Genomic DNA, 25,009 nt, shown 5'->3' with positions numbered 1-25,009 from the left:
TATCTAAAAATAGGGCAAGTCACATTTGACATGCCACGGGTTACAATCAGGATGAAATTGACCCCCATTTTGTCTTGAGGTTTAAAAAAGGGGTAATGTATGTGCTCGTATTTTGAAAAGTACCCTTGCAATGGTTAGAAAATTTGATTGAAACTGATATTTCTATAATGCATGATCGAGTTAACGTTTAAAGGATCTAAATTATGCTGTAGTTTTACAAACACATTGTGCCTATAACTATACGTCTAAAGTAACAACTTCAGCAGGGTTATACAGTGAGCAAATGAATGACTGTCTGGATCATCAGCTGAGCTCAGTTTACACTTTAGATACACTTTACCATCACCACTATAGACCTACTACCTTGAATTATTTATTTATTTAGATACACTTTACCATCACCACTATAGACCTACTACCTTGAATTATTTATTTATTTAGATACACTTTACCATCACCACTATAGACCTACTACCTTGAATTATTTATTTATTTAGATACACTTTACCATCACCACTATAGACCTACTACCTTGAATTATTTATTTATTTAGATACACTTTACCATCACCACGAAAGACCTACTACCTTGAAATATTTATTTATTTAGATACACTATACCATCACCACTATACACCAATTACCTTGAATTATTTATTTATTTAGATACACTTTACCATCACCACTATACACCAATTACCTTGAAATATTTATTTATTTAGATACACTTTACCATCACCACTACACACCAATTACCTTGAATTATTTATTTATTTAGATACACTTTACCATCACCACGAAAGACCTACTACCTTGAAATATTTATTTATTTAGATACACTATACCATCCCCACTATACACCAATTACCTTTAATTATTTATTTATTTAGATACACTTTACCATCACCACTATACACCAATTACCTTGAAATATTTATTTATTTAGATACACTTTACCATCACCACTACACACCAATTACCTTGAATTATTTATTTATTTAGATACACTTTACCATCACCACTATAGACCTACTACCTTGAAATATTTATTAGTCCCCTACCGGTGTACACCGGAGGGGACTATAGGTTTGCCCTCCGTCCGTCCATCAGTCCGTCAGTCCGTCACGCAAAGAACAGTTTTCCGGACTTTTCTTCTAAACGCTTAATGCTAATGATTTCAAACTTGGCACATGGTTTCCTCATGATAAGTTACAGGTCAAGTTCGAACTTCACGACGTTTCGATCATTTTTGACAAAGTTATGGCACTTTGAACTTTGGGAATTCTGATAATTCTGATGATCCTTAACTCAGTGCCATTTTAAGTTTTAATTTCCTTTAAAAAAGATTTTCTCTGCAATAATAGGACCGATTGAGATCAAATTTTCACCATAGGAGGGACTCGGTCTGTAGAATATTTTAATGGTAATTACGACGTCACAGGTCATGTGGTTCGGCCGCCATATTGTTTTTCGTGAAAACACAAAAAAACCCTTTTTCTCTGCAACGGCTGAACAGATCGAGGCCAAACTTTGCAGGCAGAATCGCATACCCATGACGAACAAAAAAGTCAAAGAAACATGACGTCATGTGTCACATGGTTTCAGAGTTACGACGTTTTTAAGCATGAACCTTTAAAACTGAGCTCCCTCATTTTTGATCCAATCAAGGGGAAACTTCACAGATCTGTTCAGCATGTCAGTCTACTAAAATGTCTTTTTGGAATTTGTGATACGGCGCGTGGTTTGGCAGATATCGTTAATTAAACGAAAATATTTTTTTTAAATGGATATCTCTTGTTTATTCTAGAGTTCTCCTCAGGCCGCACCACACGCCCTCAGCCTCGTCTCGCGAACGTCAACAGCGCGCGCTTTCCGGAGGGGCGGATCCAAGCCGAGCAACATATATATATGCACATCGATCATTGATCGTGAACCAGAAAATATAATAAATTACTGATATTTAGCGACTCGAAAGGTTCTTTATCAACAACTTGTTTTCTCTTGCTTCTGCTGACCTGTCTGCAAGGTGTATAAATCGAAGTCCCGAGTGCGAATCACAGGTGAGCCCGTCCTGAGGTAATTAGCGATTGGGAACGATTCAGAACCTGTGCATAAATAACCCTTGGTAATTTCCCCAACAGTTTTCTGGACGACAGACTGCCGGTAGGGGACATGTATTGCAGCACAATACTCAGAATGCTTGTTAGTCTCCTACCGGTGTACACCGGAGGGGACTCTCCGTTTGCACGCCGTCCGTCAGTCCGTCACGCAAAGAACAGTTTTACGGACTTTTTTTCTAAACGCGTAATGCTAATGATTTCAAACTTGGCACATCGTTTCCTCATGATAAGTTACAGATCAAGTTCGAACTTCACGACGTTTCGATCATTTTTGACAAAGTTATGGCACTTTGAACTTTGGGAATTCTGATAATTCTGATGATGCTTAACTCAGTGCCATTTTAAGTTTTAATTTCCTTTAAAAAAAATTTTCTCTGCAATAACAGGACCGATTGAGATCAAATTTTCACCATAGGAGGGACTCGGTCTGTAGAATATTTTAATGGTAATTATGACGTCACAGGTCACGTGGTTCGGGCGCCATATTGTTTTTCTTGAAGACACGAAATCCCTTTTTCTCTGCAACGGCTGAACAGATCGAGGCCAAACTTTGCAGGCAGAATCGCATACCCATGACGAACAAAAAAGTCAGGGAGCATGACGTCATGCATCACATGGTTTCAGAGTTATGACGTTTTTAAGCATGAACATTTAAAACCGAGCCCCTCCCTCATTTTTGATCCAATCGAGGGGAAACTTCACAGATCTGTTCCGCATGTCAGTCCACTAAAATGTCCTTTTGGAATTTGCGATAGCTCACGTGGTTTGGCAGATATCGTTAATTAAACGAAAATATTTTTTAAATGGATATCTCTTGAATCGCTTTATTGATCGATGTGAAACTTCATACTATAGTAGAAGTCATGAAGAGTAACAAGTGTGCAAAATTTCAAGATGATTGGATGTACGGTCTGGAAGCTAGAAGTTGTTATTGCGTGTAGAAGAAAAGGCGTCAAGTGTGCGGATTTAATTATTTATCACACGTACAGACTGAAAGCATCGTTGGACACGACCTGTCTCGGTCATTTTAACTTCAAATAAAATTCTAATTTAAGATTTGTCAACAGCTGAGGTATATTAACAAACGAATAAAACAGATTTGGTCAAATTCTGACTTTTTTAACTCGATCGCATTTGACAGAGTTGTGACAAGCTGAGGAAGAAGAAACCTCGCATTGGCTTCTCCAATGTGCCATAAAAAAATGGATATCTCTTGAATCGCGAGTACCTCAGACCGTGAGTTGGTAATCATTTATATAATTCACACAGTGCAATACGTGCAGGCCGCTCCACGGAGCGACCTTGGGGGCTTATCAACGAGGCGAGGCGTGACACACGTGTCTCAGCATACCTCAGATCAAGTTTGAAAACCAGCATCAACCGTGCATAAATTTGCATATTCGATAATTTTTGACAAAGTTATGGCACTTTGAACTTTGGTAGGGGACATGTATTGCAGCGCAATACTCAGAATGCTTGTTTATTTAGATACACTTTACCATCACCACTATACACCAATTACCTTGAAATATTTATTTATTTAGATACACTTTACCATCACCACTATAGCCTACTACCTTGAAATATTTATTAGTCCCCTACCGGTGTACACCGGAGGGGACTATAGGTTTGCACGCCGTCCCTCCATCCATCAGTCCATCAGTCTGTTAGTCCGTCAGTCCGTCACGCAAAGAACAGTTTTCCGGACTTTTTTTCTAAACGCTTAATGCTAATGATTTCAAACTTGGCACATGGTTTCCTCATGATAAGTGACAGGTCAAGTTCGAACTTCACGACGTTTCGATCATTTTAACAAAGTTATGGCACTTTGAACTTTGGGAATTCTGATAATTCTGATGATCCTTAACCTAGTGCCATTTCAAGTTTTAATTTCCTTTAAAAAAGATTTTCTCTGCAATAATAGGACCGATTGAGATCAAATTTTCACCGTAGGAGGGACTCGGTCCGTATAACATTTTAATGGTAATTATGACGTCACAGGTCACGTAGTTCGGCCGCCATATTGTTTTTCGTGAAAACACAAAAAACCCTTTTTCTCTGCAACGGCTGAACAGATCGAGGCCAAACGTTGCACGCAGAATCGCATACCCATGACGAACAAAAAAGTCAACGAGCATGACGTCATGCATCACATGGTTTCAGAGTTATGACGTTTTTAAGCATGAACCTTTAAAACCGAGCTCCTCCCTCATTTTTGATCCAATCGAGGGGAAACTTCACAGATCTGTTGAGCATGTCAGTCTACTAAAATGTCCTTTTGGAATTTGTGATAGGGCACGTGGTTTGGCAGATGTCGTTAATTAACCGAAATTTTTTTTTTTTAAATGGAAATCTCTTGTTTATTCTAGAGTTCTCCTCAAGCCGCACCGCGTGCCCTCAGCCTCGTGTCGCGAACGTCAACAGCGCAACACAGCGCACGCTTTCGCGAGAGGCGGAGCCAAGCCGAACAACATATATATGCACATCGATCATTGATCGTGAACCGGAAAATATAATAAATTACTGATATTTAGCGACTCAAAAGGTTCTTTATCAACAACTTATATTCTCGTGCTTCTGCTGACCTGTCTGCAAGGTGTATAAATCGAAGTCCCGAGTGCGAATCACAGGTGAGCCCGTCCTGAGGTAATTAGCGATTGGGAACGACCTGTGGATAAATAACCGTTGGTAATTTCCGCAAGAGTTTTCCGGACGACAGACTGCCGGTAGGGGACATGTATTGCAGCGCAATACTCAGAATGCTTGTTCGTCCCCTACCGGTGCACACCGGAGGGGACTATAGGTTTGCACGCCGTCCCTCCGTCCGTCAGTCCATCAGTCTGTTAGTCCGTCAGTCCGTCACGCAAAGAACAGTTTTCCGGACATTTTTTCTAAACGCTTAATGCTAATGATTTCAAACTTGGCACGTGGTTTCCTCATGATAAGGTACAGGTCAAGTTCGAACTTCACGACGTTTCGATCATTTTTAACAAAGTTATGGCACTTTGAACTTTGGGAATTCTGATAATTCTGATGATCCTTAACTCAGTGCCATTTTAAGTTTTAATTTCCTTTAAAAAATATTTTCTCTGCTATAATAGGACCGATTGAGATAAAATTTTCACCATGTGATGGACTCGGTCTGTAGAATATTTTAATCGTAATTATGACGTCACAGGTCACGTGGTTCGGTCGCCATATTGTTTTTCGTGAAAACACGAAAACCCCTTTTTCTCTGCAACGGCTGAACAGATCGAGGCCAAACTTTGCAGGCGGAGTCGCATACCCATGACGAACAAAAACGTCAGCGAGCATGACGTCATGCGTCACATGGTTTTAGATTTATGACGTTTTTAAGCATGAACCTTTAAAACCGAGCTGCTCCCTCATTTTTGATCCAATCGAGGGGAAACTTCACAGATCTGTTCAGCATGTCAGTCTACTAAAATTTCCTTTTGGAATTTGCGATAGGGCACGTGGTTTGGCAGATATCGTTAATTAAACGAAAATATTTTAAAAATGGATATCTCTTGTTTATTCTCGAGTTCTCCTCATGAAGGTGAAAGGATTTTGGAGTTTGCTGATGGAGCTGATTTGTTGATTTGTAATACTCAGTTCCAGAAAGAGGATAATAAGCTTGTTACATACACGTCAGGTGGGTCGACGACAACCGTTGACTACCTGATGGTGCGTAGGCGAGGTAGGGGGCACCTCCGGGACACAAAGGTGATCCCGGGGGAGGAGGCTGTTTCACAGCACCACTTGGTTGTCTGCGACGTAAGGGTGAAAGGTGCGAGGAGAGCTCGGCGGGTGAAGTACCAACCGAGAATGAAGGTGTGGAGGTTGAAAGAGGTGACAGTAAGGGAGGCATTAAAAGAGAGGCTGAGTAGGGTAGAGGATGATGTGGTTGAGCTTGAAAGTGGTTGGATATCAATGAAAGCTAGTCTGTTGGGAGCCGTTGGTGAGGTATGTGGATGGACAAAAGGACCACCGAGGCACTCGGAAACATGGTGGTGGGATGATGAAGTTGGAAAGAGGATTGACGAGAAGAAGAAGAAGTTCAAGGAGTGGCAGAAGGCGAAGGGTACGGGAGCAGAAACAGCAGAGCATGAAAGTTATAAGGCAGCCAGGAAGGCTGCAAAGAAAGAGGTAGCAAAGGCGCAGGAGGCATGTAGGAAAATGTTCGGAGAACGCTTGGATTCAGAAGAGGGTCAGAAAGCAGTATTCAGGATTGCAAAGCAGATAGCGAAAGAGAGGTGTGATGTGATGGGGGTGAGTTGCTTGAAGGATGAAGTGGGACAAATCGTTGTCGACCCAGATGGAATTAAAGGAAGATGGAAAAGCTATATGGAAATGCTGTTGAATACAGATAATGAATGGGATGGCAACATCGAGAGTAACCCAGTATTAGGACCGGCAGAGAAGATAACTGAGAAGGAAGTTGAGGAAGCGATAAAAGCAATGAAGAGTGGAAAAGCGGGAGGGCCGACGGGAGTTGTGGGAGATATGTTGAAGGCAGCAGGAAGTTGGGTGTGAAGAGAATGACAGAGATCTGTAATCTGGTGGTGAAAGAAGGCCGCATTCCAGTGGTTTGGGAACTGAGTACCCTCGTCCCTCTATACAAGGGGAAAGGTGACCCTCTGGAGTGTGGCTCGTACCGAGCGATAAAGTTATTGGAGCATGGAATGAAGGTATTGGAAAGGGAGTTGGAGAGGAGGATAAGGAAGAAAGTGAAGATCGACGAAATGCAGTTTGGATTTATGCCAGGAAGAGGAACGACAGACGCGCTTTTCATTCTAGGCAGTTGCAGGAGAAGTACATGGAGAAGAGGAAGAAGTTGTTTCTTGGATTTGTTGATCTGGAGAAAGCATTCGATAGGGTTCCACGCAAAGTATTGACATGGGCATTGAGGAAGTTAGGAGTGGAGGAATGGTTGATCAGAGTAGTGATGGCAATGTACAAAAGAGCGCGCACAGCTGTAAGGACGAAGGACGGGAACAGTGGTGAGTTTGAGGTGAAGGTGGGAGTGCATCAGGGGTCGGTACTAAGTCCACTACTATTTATAGCTGTGATGAAGGTGCTGGCTCAGAACGTAAAGGAGGGTTTACCGTGGGAGTTGTTGTATGCAGATGATCTGGTGTTGATTGCGGAAAGTATGGATGGACTGAAGGAAAAGATGAACAAGTGGAAGGAATGTATGGAGACAAAAGGTCTGAAGGTGAATATCGGAAAGACGAAGGTGATGGCAAGTGGTAAAGCATGTGGTGAGGTGGAAAGAACTGCGAAGTGGCCGTGTGCTGTGTGCAGGAAGGGTGTTGGAGTGAACTCCATTCAATGTACAATGTGCGCTGAGTGGGTTTATCAAAAATGTAGTGGTCTGAGAGGGTCATTTACCAGTGTGGCAGCTACATTCAAATGTAAGGTGTGCACAGAGGGAGCTCCAGATGGAGGAAATGTTGAGTTGGATCTTGGAGACGGCGTGAAGCTGGAAGGTGTGAAAACATTTTGCTACCTCGGAGACATGCTGAATGGAAAAGGTGGATCAGACTCGGCAACGGTTGCTCGAGTGAGATGTGCATGGAAGAAGTTTCGGGAACTGAGTGACGTGCTGATGAGGAGGGGAGTGTCGCTGAAGCTAAAGGGAAAGGTGTATGCTGCATGTGTGAGAAGTGTTATGATTTATGGGAGCAAGACATGGGTAGTGAACGTAGAGCAGCAACGAAGGCTGGAAAGGGTGGAAATGCGAATGGTTCGATGGATGTGTGGAGTATCGTTGAGAGAGAGGAAGACAAATGATGAATTGCAAAAGATGATGGGAATATTGCCTGTGATTGATGCTGTGAAGAGGAACAGGTTGAGATGGTTTGGTCATGTATTGAGGAAGGATGAAAGTGACTGGTTGAGAAGAGTGATGGAAATTAATGTAGAAGGAAGTAGAGGACGGGGAAGACCGAGAAAGACTTGGCTAAAGATGGTGGAAGAAGAAATGTGGGCAAGGGGGTTAACAAGGAGAGATGCAGAAAATAGGGCAAAATGGAGAAGATTGTCATGGGGACCGCAAGGCTAACCCCCGCTCTAGCAGGGAAAATGGCCTTAAAATGCATGTTGTGTTGTGTTGTCTCCTCAAGCCGCCCTCAGCCTCGTCTGCGCACGTCAAAAGCGCGACACAGCGCGCTCTTTCGGGAGGGGCGGATCCAAGCCGAGCAACATATATATATATATATATACACACACATCGATCTTTGATCGTGAACCGGAAAATATAATAAATTACTGATATTTAGCGACTCGAAAGGTTCTTTATCGACAACTTATATTCTCGTGCTTCTGCTGACCTGTCTGCAAGGTGTATAAATCGAAGTCCCGAGTGCGAATCACAGGTGAGCCCGTCCTGAGGTAATTAGCGATTGGGAACGATTCGGAACCTGTGGGTAAATAACCCTTGGTAATTTCCGCAAGAGTTTTCCGGACGACAGACTGCCGGTAGGGGACATGTATTGCAGCACAATACTCAGAATGCTTGTGTATTTAGATACACTTTACCATCACCATGACATATCTACGACAATAAAATGCTTGTTAGTCCCCTACCGGTGTACACCGGAGGGGACTATAGGTTTTTTTTTTTTTTTTTTGTATACAAGATCGAGGCTCGTGAAAGAGCGAACATTAATCACACAGAAAGACAAACAGACACACAAAACAAATAACATCGGGAGCGGTAGACAAGATGGGGAGAGAGGGGGAAGGACACAAACACAACATTTGAGAGCAGGGACCGAGAGACATGGAGACATCGAGAGAACTGTGGGAGGGAGAGGGCTTTGGGGGGGAGGCATGGGAAGGGGGGGGGGGTGGGAGAGGTATAAAACATATGGACACTGCCAAGACTTCCAGGAAAGAAGTTGGAATTTCAAACAAGGTGGATCTGGGGTGAATTAGTGGGGGTAGAAAAGATCAAGGTTTTGGATGGGGGAAGATAAGAGATGGTGGTGAACAGCTGTTTTAAAGACCTGGAGGGAGGAGTGTGATTGAAGTGAGTATGGGAGTTTGTTCCAGAGGCGGGAGAAAAGAGGAATGAAAGAGTGAAGGTGAGCAGAGAGCCGAGATTTCGGCAGTTTAACCACCAGAGGGTTGCTGGCAGATCTTGTGCGACCTGTAGGAATATTTGGGGGACAGAGCACAGAGAGAGCTGGGGGAGCAAGGCCGGAGAGGAGTCGGTAGAAGACAGAAAGACCACCTACCTGCCTGCGGTGAGTAAGTGAAAGGCCCTCAGAGATAGCTTCATCGCGGGAGATTCCAATAATTCTGAAAGCTTTGGTTTCAACAGCGTGAAGCCGAGCTAGGTGTGAGGCAGGAGCGCCAGCCCAGAGGGGGGAACAGTATTCCATTGAGCTGCGGATGAAAGCCTTGTATGTGGTGAGGAGCTCAGGTGTGCCGAGGAAGGACTTCGCACGACGGAGGATGCCCAGTCGGCGACTGGCTTTGGAGGCCAGATTTGAAATGTGGTTTTCCCAAGAAAGATCATGGCAGATGGTGAGACCCAAGAGCTTGAGCGACAGAACTTCTTGGAGAGGATTGTTGAGAAAGTGGATGGGAGGATTGTCCAGTCGATCTTTACGGAGAGACATAGTAAGAGAGTGAGATTTGTCAGGATTGAAAGACAATTTTGCACGCCGTCCGTCAGTCCGTCAGTCCGTCACGCAAAGAACAGTTTTCCGGACTTTTTTTCTAAACGCTTAACGCTAATGATTTCAAACTTTGCTCATGGTTTCCTCATGATAAGTGACAGGTCAAGTTCGAACTTCACGACGTTTCGATCATTTTTGACAAAGTTATGGCACTTTGAACTTTGGTAATTCTGATAATTCTGATGATCCTTAACTCAGTGCCATTTTAAGTTTTAATTTCCTTTAAAAACCAATTTCCCTGCAATAATAGGACCGATTGAGATACAATTTTCACCGTAGGAGGGACTCGGTCTGTAGAATATTCTAACCGTAATTATGACGTCACAGGTCACGTGGTTCCGTCGCCATATTGTTTTTCGTGAAAACGCGAAAACCCCTTTTTCTCTGCAACGGCTGAACAGATCGAGGCCAAACTTTGCAAGCAGAATCGCATACCCATGACGAACAAAAAAGTCAGGGAGCATGACGTCATGCGTCACATGGTTTCAGAGTTATGACGTTTTTAAGCATGAACCTTTAAAACCGAGCCCCTCCCTCATTTTTGATCCAATCGAAGGGAAACTTCACAGATCTGTTCAGCATGTCAATCTACTAAAATGTCCTTTTAGAATTTGCGATAGGGCACGTGGTTTGGCAGATATCGTTAATTAAACGAAAATATTACAAAAATGGATATCTCTTGAATCGCTAGTACCTCAGACCGTGAGTTGTTAATAAATTATATAATTCACACAGTGCAATACGTGGAGTCCGCTCCACGGAGCGACCTTGGGGGCTTATCAACGAGGCTAGGCGTGACACACGTGTCTCAGCATACCCCAGATCAAGTTTGAAAACCAGCATCAACCGTGCATAAATTTGCATATTCGATCATTTTTGACAAAGTTATGGCACTTTGAACTTTGGTCGGGGACATGTATTGCAGCGCAAAACTCAGAATGCTTGTTTATTTAGATATACTTTACCATCAGGCATCACCACAATAGATGTACTACTTTTTTTTGGGGGGGGGGGGGGGGTTTGTATACAAGATCGAGCCTCGTGAAAGAGCTAACATTAATCACACAAAAAGTCAAACCGACACATAAAACAAAATATAAGGGGAGCGGTACACAAGATGGGGAGAGAGGGGGAAGGACACAAACACAACATTTGAGAGCAGGGACATCGAGAGAAATGTGGGAGGGGCAGGGCTTGGGGGAGGTGGGAGAGGAATAAAACATATAGACACTGCAAGGACTTCCAGGAAAGAAGTTGGAATTTCAAAAAAGTGGATCTGGGGTGAATTAGCAAGGGTAGAAAATATCAAGGTTTTGGAGGGGGAAGATGGTGGTGAACAGCTCTTTTAAAGACCTGGAGGGAGGAGTGGGATTGAAGGGAGTGGGGGAGTTTGTTCCAGAGGCGCAAGAAAAGGGGAATGAAAGAGTGAAGGTGAGCAGAGAGCCTAGATTTTGGCAGTTTCACCATAAGAGGGTTGCTGGCAGATCTTGTGCGACCTGTAGGAATATTTGGGGGACAGAGCACAGAGAGAGAGAGAGCTGGGGGGAGCAAGGCCGGATAGGAGTCGGTAGAAGACAGAAAGACCACCAATCTGGATGTGGTGAGTGAGTGAAAGGCCCTCGGAGTTAGCTTCATCACAGCAGATTCCAATGATTCTGAAAGCTTTTGTTTCAACAGCGTGAAGCCGAGCTAGGTGTGAAGCAGGAGCACCGGCCCAGAGGGGGGAACAGTATTCCATTGAGCTGTGGATGAATGCCTTGTATGTGCTGAGGAGCTCAGGTGTGCCAAGGAAGGACTTCGCACGATGGAGGATGCACAGACGGCGACTGGCTTTGGAGGCCAGCTTTGAAATGTGGTTTTCCCAAGAAAGATCATGGCAGATAGTGAGACCCAAAAGCTTGAGCGACAGAACTTCTTGGAGAGGATTGTTGAGAAAGTAGATGGGAGGGTTTTCCAGTTGGTCTTTTCGGAGAGACATAGTAAGTGTGAGATTTGTCAGGATTGAAAGACGTGTTCCACTTGTTTGACCAGTCTGTGATTTTGTCCAGGTCTGCAGAGAGTGAGGAGGCTGCAGACTGCCGATCTGAGGGATGAGGAATGGAGCGGCAGAGAGTGGAGTCATCAGCAAAGAGATAGAGAGGATTTTCCAGAGAGTCAGAGAGATCATTAATGAAGACCAGAAAAAGCACAGGGCCCAGAACACTACCTTGGGGAACTCCAGCCAGAAGAGGAAGGGGAGATGTGAGAAATCCATTCAGGGCCACACGTTGACTACGACCAGAGAGGAAGTCCGCAAACCATGCGTGGAGATTTCCATGGATACCATAGGAGGAGAGTTTGGTGAGCAGAGCTGGGTGCCAGACCGTATCGAAGGCATGTGATATGTCAAGGGAGACGGCTCTGATTTCCTGTTTGGCATTGAGGAACTCCATCCATTGTTGAGACAGCAGAAGCAACATGTCCAGAGTAGAATGACCTGGTCTTAATCCAAATTGATGATCAGAGATCAAGCCATTGGAGAAGAGGAAGGATTTGATATGTGATGCGATGATGGATTCCATGACTTTGCTGATAATTGGGAGCAGGCTGATTGGTCTGTTGTTGCAAGGATCTGCTTTTGCACCTTTTTGTGTAAAGTGGTAATGTTTGCTGATTTCCAAGATGTTGGCAGATGACCTTGAGCAAAAGAGAGGGTGAAAAGAACAGAGAGGGTGAGATAGAGCGGCAGAGCAGGATTTTAGGACCCGTGGGCTGATGCCGTCTGGTCCAGTTGCAGAATCAGTCGAGGTTTGTGTTACGTGCTCCTTCCCAAACCCCGGTCACGTTGTACCTCCGAGCCCCGAGAGGAGTCACGGCAGAAAGATGTGTTATTCTGTGTGTCAAAGATCAATGGTGAAACCACACCAATTGTTACCAACAAACAAGTATTGTATTAAGGTCACACAAGAATAACAGTACAATAACAATATTAATCAATTGTACAACCAATATCTCATTCCTATGATGGTACCATCAGTTTCGTACAATATAACTCACTGTGCTCCAAGTGAGCGAAAAGAACATTCCCAATGTCTCTATCCCGGCATCAAGCCAAAGTCGATCCACCCTCCAGTGATCGTCAGAACGATGTCGTATCGACCAGAATCCCATTCGGTTGACTCACACTGCCAAAGATTGGCAAAGGTACCCTCAAGAGGCGACTGGGAAATCACACCTTCAGGTATGGATGTTCAACGGCTCCCCACACGGCGAACCGCAAATTCCCACTCGAAATCGACGTTACACACACACACACACCAGGTTAACGGCTGGATGCGTTGAAATGGTTAAAGCGAGGTGAAAAACCTGGAGCGATCCGAAATCAGGCGCGAGGCAAAATGGCCAACGGTCCGTTCTCGAGACGTAACGGCACTCCAATGATTCTCTTCAGAATCAACCGCAAAACCTGACACGCAGGTTTATCTGTCACAGCGATAACAACTCTGTCGCAGGAATCCCTTTCCCAGGAAACCCCAAAGTTCGCTAGTGACCCCCGTTCGCCAGCGTTTGCTCCAGACCTCCAAGTAGCTCGGCTCCTTCTCCAACCTCACTTGGTCCGCCTCGTCTTCCTCTTCTTCGTCATGCGGTTCCCGATCCGGTTTCCCGTTTCTTTTTAAAACATTAATTTTTTTTCCCTTTTGAAAACAGTTATCTCCAATTCACTTAAACGATAACAATAATAGTACATGCAACCAAAAATGTTTACAGTGGATGAGAACCACAACAACGGAAGTGACGAATCCGTAACACTTCCCCCCCTCAAGAAAGAAATTTGGAACATATTGAAAACTTTCTTTTCCTGCAAAAACTCTTTTAACAAACAAAAGTAAAACTCACACCCAAAATGATCAATTCACGTGAGCAACAATAATTAATATTCCCCAAAATAAAGCAACAAAACTTCCAAACAACCTACAGGAATTTCTAAAGTTAGTTCACTCTGGATAAAGCATCAGCAACGACATTGTCCCTGCCCTTTACATGCTCAATTTCCAAGTTGAACTCCTGCAAAGCCAAACTCCATCTCATCAACCTCTGGATTTTATTTTTCATTTTTTGAATGAAGGTTAAGGGGTTGTGATCAGTGAAGACTTTTATAGGAAAGGTAGTAGTTCCTAGATACACCTCATAATGCTGAAGCGCTAGCAGGAGAGAAAGGGTCTCTTTTTCCACGGTGGCATAATTTGCCTGGTGTTTGTTAAACTTTTTGGAAGAGTAGCACACCGGGTGATCCACGCCATCACCATCTTCCTGCAATAGAACTGCCCCAGCCCCCACATCACTTGCATCAATGGCCAACTTGAATGGTTCTTGAAAATCCGGGGCTGCTAGGACAGGAGAGCTCATTAATATCGTTTTGACGTGGGCAAAGGCAGCTTGACATTTGTCATCCCAAACAAACTTGGTCTCTTTCCTCAGAAAATTTGTTAAAGGGGCTACCACATCAGAAAAATTCCTGCAGAACCGCCGGTACCAACCAGCCATACCCAAGAATCTCATAAGCTCCTTCTTCCCTTTTGGAACTTGGAAGCGATCAATGGCTTCTATCTTGGCTGTCACCGGTTGCACCTGACCCTGACCTACTACATGGCCTAGGAACACCACCTGTGCTTTTACAAACTCACTCTTAGATAAGTTGATGGTCAACCCTGCCTCGGTCAGTTTCTTGAAAAATGCATGAATTTGTTTAATATGATCTTCCATGGTCACAGTGTGGATGATGACATCATCCAGATAAGCCTCCACCCCCTCAAGGTCTGCAATAAGCTTATTAATCAGCCGTTGAAATGCAGCAGGCCCGTTTTTCAAGCCAAAGGGAAGAACCTTGTACTGATACAACCCATTTGGTGACTAAAGCCGAGATTTCCTTGGCTCTATCAGTAAGAGGAATCTGCCAATACCCTTCCAGCAAGTCAAATTTAGTTACACATGTAGCTGGGCCTATTCTATCAATGCAGTCATCAATCCTCGGGATGGGATATGAGTCGGTCTTTGTCACTGCATTAACCTGTTTTAAATTCGTACAACAGCGAAAACTGCCATCGGGTTTTGGAACCAACACACATGGTGAGCTCCATTCACTGCTGCTTGGTTCGATGATGTCATTCTCCAACATATACTGAACCTCCTTCCGAAGATACCCCATCTTCACAGGGTTCATCCGATAGGGGTGTTGCTTCACAGGAGTGGCTTCCCCCATCTCAATATCATGATATACCAAGTCAGTACGACCAGGTACATCTGTGAACAAATGTGCAAACTCAAAAATTAGGCTGGACAGTTGTCCTTGTTGTTCCCTCGTCAATGACCTAGTTTCTCATCTAAATTGCTCAACACTTCCGTGTTCGTCAATCTGGGACAAGCCTGGTCATCAAAGATATCAAACTTCACACCGGCCTCAACCTCTGGATTCTCTTGCACCCCGACTACAGGCACGACAGGTGAGACAGGAACCATTTTTTCACAGGCTTCCTCTCATGATATTTCTTCAGTCGGTTGACATGACACAGCTGCCGTTTTTTCCGTCGGTCGGGAGTTGTCACCACGTAATCTGTTTCATTAACCCTCCTTTCGATTGCCTAGGGACCAAAATATCTAGCCTGTAGTGGCTGACCTGGAACAGGAAGCAACACGAACACTCGGTCCGCAGGACTGAAATTTATTACCTGAGATTTCTTGTCACGTCTCACTTTCATTTTATCCTGTGTCACTTTCAAGTTTCTTCTCGCAACTTCACAAGCCTTTGCCAATCTGTGCCTAACCGTTGACACATTCTCTACCACTATTGACTGCGACTCCTCCTGTAGCCACTGTTCTTTCACCAATTTCAATGGTCCTCGCACTGCGTGTCCAAACACAAGTTCAAAAGGACTGAATCCCAATGACTCCTGAACAGATTCCCTCGTAGCAAACAACAATAAGGGTATTCCCTCATCCCAATCCTTGTCACATTCAAAACAATACGTTCTGATCATATTCTTCAATGTCTGGTGAAACCTTTCCAAGGCCCCTTGGCTCTCGGGATGATTACTTGATCTTACTTGCTCCACTACCAACAGGTGTACCACTTGCTGAAAAAGCGTTGACATGAAATTGGAACCCTGATCAGACTGGATGACCATAGGTAGGCCAACCAAAGTGAAAAGTTTAATCAAGGCCTTCGCAATAACTGCCGCAGTAATTTTTCTGAGAGGCACTGCTTCTGGGAACCTCGTGGAAGCGCACATGATGGTCAGCAGATACTGATGTCCAGCCTTAGTTTTAGGTAAAGGGCCTACACAGTCAATAATGACATGGCTGAATGGCTCTTCAAAAGCTGGAATTGGTTTTAAAGGTGCTGATGGGACTTTCTGATTAGGTTTTCCCACCAGCTGGCAAGAATGGCAAGATTTACAGAAATCCGCCACATCACGTCGCAATCCTGGCCAGAAAAAATGTACCAAAATTCTGTCACATGTCTTGTTCACTCCAAGGCGCCCGGCCAAAGGTGTCTCATGCGCCAAACTCAATATCTCCTTCCGGTACGGCGGTGGCACCACAATTTGGTAATGAACTTTCCACTCATCGTTTGCTGGCACCTCTGGTGGTCTCCATTTTCTCACGAGTATTTCCCCTTTCATGAAGTAACCAACAGGTAACTTCATAGCCTCTTCCTCTGTAACGGCTTTATCAATCAAACTCCGGATCTCCGAATCTCCGTGTTGTTCTTCAACAATTCTCTTTTGGACCAGCACCGTTTGTTCAACCTCGTTCCCAGATGTCTCCGACGGACACTCCATTTCCTCTTTTGTTCCAGATGCCACCTTTTCCTTCGGTTCCTTGATGTCACTCCCTTTCCTATTATCTCTTCCAGACTTTTCCTCCAATATCGCTAAGAAACCCAAATCCACATCACCTTCCTTCTCCTTCTCTTCAGAGCGCTTCCTACCCATAGCACGAGTCACTGCACAGGATGGAAAGATACCAGGAATCTCCTGCTATAACTGTGCGGTGTTATTTTCCATACTGGGCTTTTCAACCAACATCGGATTACCAGAAACTCGACCACCGGCCAAATCATTCCCGATAACAAAAGAGATTCCCTCTACAGGTAGAGTGGCTTGTAAACCTACGGTGACCGGTCCTGACACCAAATCAGACTTCAAATGGATGACATGAAGAGGAGCTTTAACATAGCCACCATCCCCCTGTAAAAGAACACTAACATCAGTTGCCGTCTTCTCTGACAATGGCAAAATGCCTTCAAGCATCAAAGATTGATGTGCTCCTGTGTCCCTCAATACCCTAACAGGTCTCTGGTTCGTTAAGTCTCCATCCAGTGACACAAACCCCTCTGAAATAAAAGGTTTGTAACCCTTTTGAACAAGGTCGTTCTGTGATGCCGTAACTTTGGCATGGGAACCTTCACAAGGCACTGTCCTCCAAGGACGATTTCTCGCATTTGCCAATGCATTCGGAGTTGTACTAGTCTGACTCCGCTCCTGGTTTTTCCTTTTCAGGGCGTAACATTGGGACATCAAATGCCCAGGTTTCTTGCAAAAAGCACAAGTAGGCCCGGAGGAAAAACTCGTGGTCTGCCTCGGCCCCCCCGGAAGATAGGTATGTCTTGGAACTGCAGTCTTCTGATCCCTAAAAGTCGCGGTATCAGATTTGTCCCCATAGTCCTCTCGAGGTCGCCTCCATGAATATTTGTTCTCTGATCCTGATTTACCATAACTCCCCTGGCGAACTCTAGGCGGGAAGTTAGGTTTGTGGAACCCCATCCTGTGTGTCAAGGCATAGTCATCTGCCACGGTTGCTGCCTCATACAACTCTGGTACTTTCTTCTCATCCAGATGTACTTTAATGTCCACGTGGACACACTGTTTGAATTCCTCCACCAAGATCAATTGTCGTAACAGGTTGAAGTCTTTCCCAATCTCCTTCGAGTCACACCACCTATCAAACATGGTTTCCTTCATTCTGGCAAACTCCACATGGGTCTCACTCTCCCTCTTCCTGGCATTCCTGAATTTTTGCCGGTAAGCTTCAGGGACCAATTCATAGGCTTTGAGAATGGCTTTCTTCACTATCTCATAATCTGCACATTGGTCAATCGGTAAAGCCGAAAATATATCTTGAGCTTTACCCACCAGAACACTTTGCACTAACATAGTCCAGGACCCCACAGGCCATTTTAGCATTTGAGCCACCTTCTCAAAGTGTAAAAAAAAACTTGGCTACCTCCTTTTCATTGAAGGGTGGAACCAGCCTCACATGCCTACCAACATCCCAAGAGTTCTCACTAGTTGTCGAACTAGCCGGCATGGATACTACTTCTCTCCGTTCTCCCAGTAATTCCAGCTCCTTGAGTTTAAGTTCCTTCTGATACTCCATGTCCCGTTCCTTTAACTCCCTTTCGGCTCTCCTTTCCTCGGCTCTTTCCTCGGCTCTTCTCTCCTCGAGTTCCTTTTCAGCTCTCCTTTCCTCTGCTCTTTCCTCTGCTCTTCTTTCCTCGAGTTCTCGTTCCTGTTCTGCTCTTTCCTTTGCACTTCTTTCCTCGGCTTTCCATTCCAACTCTTTTAACCTTTCCTGGCTCTGCAGTTGCATCTCCATTTTCCGGAGCTCCACATTTCCTTTTTCCTCGGGTAACCAATCCAAGGCTACCTCTTCCCATGTTCCTTGTCCCACTAGAGACTCCACCACCAATGTCTGAATCTCTGCTTTCTTCATACTAACTCGGACCTCCAAGTTGAAATATTTGGCCAATATCATGAGGTCCGATCTTTTTAATGCCTGGAACTGTGCCTCATTAGGGGACGCCGCAAACTTTTCTGTGTCAAACACCATGGTGACTATCAGTTAGCACCTGTTAACCTTCACACAAAAAAAATTCAATTTTTTGAAAAATTTGGGAATGTTAGAAAATTCCAAATTTGGGAATTTTGGGAATGTTAGGGAATTCTATCCCGGACGAGCCAACAATTTCTGTTACGTGCTCCTCCCCAAACCCCGGTCACGTTGTACCTCCGAGCCCCGAGAGGAGTCACGGCAGAAAGATGTGTTATTCTGTGTGTCAAAGATCAATGGTGAAACCACACCAATTGTTACCAACAAACAAGTATTGTATTAAGGTCACACAAGAATAACAGTACAATAACAATATTAATCAATTGTACAACCAATATCTCATTCCTATGATGGTACCATCAGTTTCGTACAATATAACTCACTGTGCTCCAAGTGAGCGAAAATAACATTCCCAATGTCTCTATCCCGGCATCAAGCCAAAGTCGATCCACGCTCCAGTGACCGTCAGAACGATGTCGTATCGACCAGAATCCCGTTTAGTTGACAGTCACACTGCCAAAGATAGGCAAAGGTACCCTCAAGAGGCGACTGGGAAATCACACCTTCGGATATGGATGTTCAACGGCTCCCCACACGGCGAACCGCAAATTGTCACTCGAAATCCACGTTACACACACACACCAGGTTAACGGCTGGATGCGTTGAAATGGTTGAAGCGAGGTGAAAAACCTGGAGCGATCCGAAATCAGGCGCGAGGCAAAATGGCCAACGGTCCGTTCTCGAGACGTAACGGCACTCCAATGATTCTCTTCGGAATCAACCGCAAAACCTGACACGCAGGTTTATCTGTCACAGCGATAACAACTCTGTCGCAGGAATCCCTTTCCCAGGAAACCCCAAAGTTCGCTAGTGACCCCCGTTTGCCAGCGTTTACTCCAGACCTCCAAACAGCTCAGCTCCTTCTCCGACCTCACTTGCTCCACCTCTTCTTCCTCTTCTTCGTCATCCGGTTCCGGATCCGGTTTCCGGTTTCTTTTTAAAACATTAATTTTTTTTCCCTTTTGAAAACAGTTATCTCCAATTCACTTAAACGATAACAATAATAGTACATGCAACCAAAAATGTTCACAGTGGATGAGAACCACAACAACGGAAGTGACGAATCCGTATCATTTGACAAAAACTTCTCCGCCTTGTCAGAAGAGAAGGACACAGAGTCCAGGAGCAGTTGGGTTCGACTGGGTAAGGTGGGAACAGAGAGAGATGGGTTTGGGACATAAGATTTTGAGGCAAACACAGAGTTGAGGCATTCAGCTTTGTCACGTGCGGTGTCAACTGTGTAGCCATTTTTTTTTTTTTTTTTTTTGGGGATACTGAATCAAGGCTCGTGAAAGAGCTAACATTTACTTGACAAACAAATCAACCAGCCAAACAAAATATATAAAAAGAGGGAGCGGCAGACAAGATGGGGAGAGAAGGGGAAGCACACAAACACAACATTTGAGAGCAGGGAGATGTGAGGAAGGGAGAGGGCTTGGGGGGAGGAGGCGTGGGAAGGGAGAAGTATAAAACACAAGGACACCAAGGACTTCCAGGACAGAAGTTGGTCTTTCAAAAAAGTGGAATTGGGGTGAAATTAGCGGGCGTAGAAAAGATCAAGGTTTTGGATGGGGGAAGATAAGAGATGGTGGTGAACAGCTGTTTTAAAGACCTGGAGGGTGGAGTGGGATTGAAGAGAGTGAGGGAGTTTGTTCCAGAGGCGGGAGAAAAGAGGAATGAAGGAGTGAAGGTGAGCAGAGAGTCTTGATTTTGGCAGTTTAACCATAAGAGGGTTGCAGGCAGATCTTGTGCGACCTGTAGGAATATTTGCGGGACAGAGCCCAGAGAGAGATGGGGGGGGCAAGGCCAGAGAGGAGTCGGTAGAAACGGAAAGACCACCAACCTGCCTGCGGTGAGTGAGTGAGAGGCCCTTGGAGTTAGCTTCATTGCGGGAGATTCCAATGATTCTGAATGCTTTTGTTTCAACAGCGTGAAGACGAGCTAGGTGTGAGGCAAGAGCACCAGCCCAGAGGGGAGAGCAGTATTCCATTGAGCTGCGGATGAAAGCCTTGTATGTGGTGAGGAGCTCAGGTGTGCCAAGGAAGGACTTCGCACGACGGAGGATTGTTCTGAGCACACACACTTGTTCTGAGCTTGGTGGAAGGAACTGAGATTGCCTTCAGTTGGATTTGCCTTCCAAGAGGCAAAGGCAAGTTGTTTCAGGGCAACTGCCTCACCACAAGATTCAGTGTACCATGGACGGGAGGAAGGGTAAGACAACTGAAGATGAGATGGGATAAATCTGTGCATGAGAGAGAGCAGTTTGCTTTGGAAGAATTCCCAGGAAGAGTTTATGTCAGAGGCAGTAGAGATGGGAGACCAGTCCAGATGATTGATGGCTGCTTGCAGACCGTGCCAGTCGGCCTGAGTGAAATGCCAGACTCGTCGACGCTGAGGAAGCTCTCTGAGAATGGCCAGAGAGATGTCCACTTGAACAAGCACATGATGAGAAGAACCGATTGGAGCAGAAGAAGAGCAGCAGACATTTGCAGGGAAGTTTGTCATAACCAAGTCTAGAAGAGAAGATACTCCATTGACTGAGATCACTTCATTCTGGCTGACTTCATTCCTCGGTCGGGAAATTGACAGATTGTGTCTGTCCCAATGAATCGCAGAAGTCCTTTGCTGAGGTGCCCTGGCTGGTGAGAGAGGAACCCACACCCAGCCAGCTGGCATGATGACAGTTGAAGTCGCCACATATGAGGAAGAGAGAGTTTGGATGAGTTGATAGAAGTTGGTCCATGTTGTCAGACAGCGAAATGTAAATGGAGTCATCACTGTTTGGAGGACGGTATAGAATACATATGAACCAAAGGTGGGAGCGGAGAGGAAGCCGTAGCCAGAGGTACTCCTGGGGGTGGGGTGGAGAGAGGGCAGTGCAAGGAGAGTGAGGAAGAGAGTTTTTGATAAAGATAGCCACCCCACCACCAGGACGAGGTTCAGGTCTATCATACCGGAGGAGGGAGTAACCAGGAAGAGATATTAAGGAATCAGAGACATCTTGAAGGAGGAAATTTTCTGTTAAGCAGATCAAGTCTGGATTGTCATCAGCAACCCAAATGGAGAGATCAATCAGGTTTGAGCGAAGGCCCCGGATGTTTGAGGTCCATACCGTTAATGAGGAGAGAGGGGGAGCATCGGGTGCAGGACAGGGGAGGGGATGGGTAGGGGCAGATGAAGGATGAGAGGGGGAGGTCGGGAGAGCAGTTGATAGTGTGTCAGAGATTACAGAAGAGTTACAAGAAAGGGAAGGATGAGGAGGACGAAAGGTTTCATGGTGATGGGATGAGGAAACATTGAATTTCTTATTTATTTCGATACACTTTACCATCAGGCATCACCACTAAAGATCTAATACCTTGAATTATTTATTTATTTAGATATACTTTACCATCACCACTAAAGATCTAATACCTTGAATTATTTATTTATTTAGATATACTTTACCATCACCACGATAGATCCACTACATTGAAATATTTATTTATTTAGATATTGTGGTGAAAATGTAAGTTGAACCCAGGTGTGACGCTCACTTAAACCACTGGGCGGTGTCTATAAGACCTCGGGACGTCCGCGACTCGAGGCCACTCCTGCGACTTTATACAATGACATGTAGAATTGAATGGTACGTACCCACTTATATTCTAGGCTTGCTTGCATTGACTGATATATCCAATCTTTCTCATATGATGCCTTGATCCTGACATATATGTTGCATGGTGTATTTTACAGGATGATGTTACGATCTAATTGAAATTAAACCTATCTATGGGACGAGTTGTGGATTTGGTTGATTTTCACAACACTTAATTTCAATTATGATCTTCGGAAATGGCGGGACACGAGTCTTGCGATGGCCGGATGAACGCAGATCACAGACGAGCGTTCCCGACATTCTCCGCGCTCCTGCGAGGCCCACCTCGGAGAAGAATGACCGGCGGAGGACCCGTCGAGCTAGCTCCAGCTATGGAGCTCCGACTACTCTCGCCGCCGGTCTACCTCGACGGGACCGGAAGCGCAAGCATTTTGCGGAACCGCGCCGTCAAAGCGCGAACTGCTCTCCTGGTGCCCGGACGCCGGAGCAGGCATGACGGACTCCGGCAAGGCGCCTGCGGAAGGAGGCCACTGGGAAATGTCCTGGGCCGCAACCCCGTCGGAACGACGGACCCGCTTGGCGCCGAAGGTACGAGTCTAGCCTCGGTTGCTCGAAACGCTAACGGCTCCGTCCGAGAGAATCATCCAAGATTTGCGTGCCTCGGCCCGAGATGAGATTCCCACGCGAGTGATCACGACTCCCATGTCGGCCATGCCTCCACACGGCCGGCACACTCCGACCACTCGCTACTCGGTGGAATCGCCTCCTCCGCGCGGATCGCGCCCTGCTCGTCGGGATCACGCCGTGCCTCACACGGCCGGCTCACTCCGGCTGCTCGGTGGAATCACCTCATCCACGTGAATCCCCTCGCTGCTCGGTGGAACCACCTCCTCCGCGCGAATCGCGCACCGCTCGTCGGAATCACGCCGTGCCTCACACGGCCGGCTCACCCTGACCACTCGCTTCTCGGTGGAACCACCTCCTCCGCACGAATCGCGCACTGCTCGTCGGAATCACGCCGTGCCTCACACGGCCGGCTCACCCTGACCACTCGCTTCTCGGTGGAACCACCTCCTCCGCACGAATCGCGCACTGCTCGTCGGAATCACGCCGTGCCTCACACGGCCGGCTCACTCCGGCTGCTCGGTGGAATCACCTCATCCACGCGAATCCCCTCGCTGCTCGGTGGAACCACCTCCTCCGCGCGAATCGCGCACCGCTCGTCGGAATCACGCTGTGCCTCACACGGCCGGCTCCCTCCGGCTGCTCGGTGGAATCACCTCCTCCGCGCGAATCGTCGTGCACTGCACCCATCACGTGCTAATACTCTGGGAGGCCCACGATTCCGATCGCTGCTCGGAATCACCTCCTCGCCGCGAAGCCGCACGTTGCTCCCTTCGCGGGCCCTACTCGGCGAGGCCGGCGATTCCTATCGCTGCTCGCCGGAATCACCTCCTCATGCACAAATCACGCGCTGCACCATCGCTGGATGGCATCCTCACTAGGCACGACGCGCCAGTCGCGCGCGCCGCATCTTCGCTGGATGGACCCCTTCTTCACAGGAAGCGCATGCGATTCCCCTTGCTGGCACTACTCTGTGGCCCCGTTGCTGCTGGTCGGAATCCCACCTACGCATGGCTACTCAGCGAGGCCGGCGAACACCGCTGCCCGGACTCGCCTCAACGCGTGAGGCTCGTTTGGCTCCACTCGGGGACTCGCCGAGCATGGTCTTCCTAAACTTTCATCTTCTTCCGCTGTCATAACCTTAATAAACAATCTTAAAGGGTTCTAAGGGGTTCACGGCACTCGGGGATTTGTGAAATGTGATTTGTGAAATGTGATTTGTGTTGGCGTGATGTATCGTATCATGCTAGATACCGTTGATAACTACCGCACTGCGGCCGCTATTCCCCCGCTTCAACCCCGGACAAACCCTGCCCGAACCAATTGATGACGTCACCGACTAATCACGCGTTTGCTCTACGGCGTCATTAACGTAATTGCGTGCTTCACGCGATCTCATCGGGGATTCGTTTACATTTCCATGTACCTTGGTAAACTACGTACCAAATGTCCTTTACGTAAACGACGTAAACTACGTAACGCGGCGCTACCTCAAGGTCGCGCGCCCGCGCCGTTTAGGGAGTACACGGTGACCTCGTGAAATGGTGACATTGAGCGTCGCGCCCGACTCCCTTGTCTCCTGTGCAAGTAACGGGGGCACCGTACTGCCTGCTCGCCCTTGACTCTGGGCTTGTTGTTTATCGGACAGAGCTCTTGGCTCGTATCCACGCACATTTCGAGACTGGGAGACGCCTCGTCTGATTCCATTTTCCCTCTGCCCCAGACTGACTGTGACTCAGACTGACCCAGACTGTGAAGGTCGTCTGACTTCGGTATGCAGCGCACTGCTGCAACCTCGGTGGGGGGGGTGGGATCCCTGGAGGTTATTGTTGCTCGCCCGGATGCCGTCCGGTATAACGACTCCTGGAGGTTATTGTTGCTCGCCCGGATGCTGTCCGGTATAACGACTCCCACCTCGCCCCTTGTGGGGACCCAGGATGACGTCCATGGATGTCTTTGTGTCTTTGAGTGAGTCTTTGTGTCTTTGAGTGAGTCGAGTCCATGGATGGTCGATCCGAGCCATTCAATGAAGGCGTTGAATGGATGGAT

General features: G+C 46.2%; 1 protein-coding gene and 1 long non-coding RNA gene across 7 annotated transcripts in view; one reads left to right on the top strand and one right to left on the bottom strand.

The window, feature by feature from the left end:
* LOC137428919 (adenine phosphoribosyltransferase-like) overlaps window positions 1–25,009 on the bottom strand; it is a 90,089-nt gene that overhangs the window by 525 nt on the left and 64,555 nt on the right. The window lies entirely within an intron of this gene.
* On the top strand, window positions 22,257–22,518 carry LOC144892532 (uncharacterized). Its single transcript, XR_013623735.1, has 2 exons — window positions 22,257–22,366; window positions 22,474–22,518. It is a non-coding gene; the product is annotated as an uncharacterized LOC144892532 (long non-coding RNA).

Source organism: Myxine glutinosa, chromosome 6 (genome assembly GCF_964187855.1).
Source record: "Myxine glutinosa chromosome 6, kmMyxGlut1.1, whole genome shotgun sequence".
Classification (NCBI taxonomy): domain Eukaryota; kingdom Metazoa; phylum Chordata; class Myxini; order Myxiniformes; family Myxinidae; genus Myxine; species Myxine glutinosa.
The sequence above is the reverse complement of the archived record's forward strand: the minus strand, read 5'-3'. Positions and strand labels throughout refer to the sequence as shown.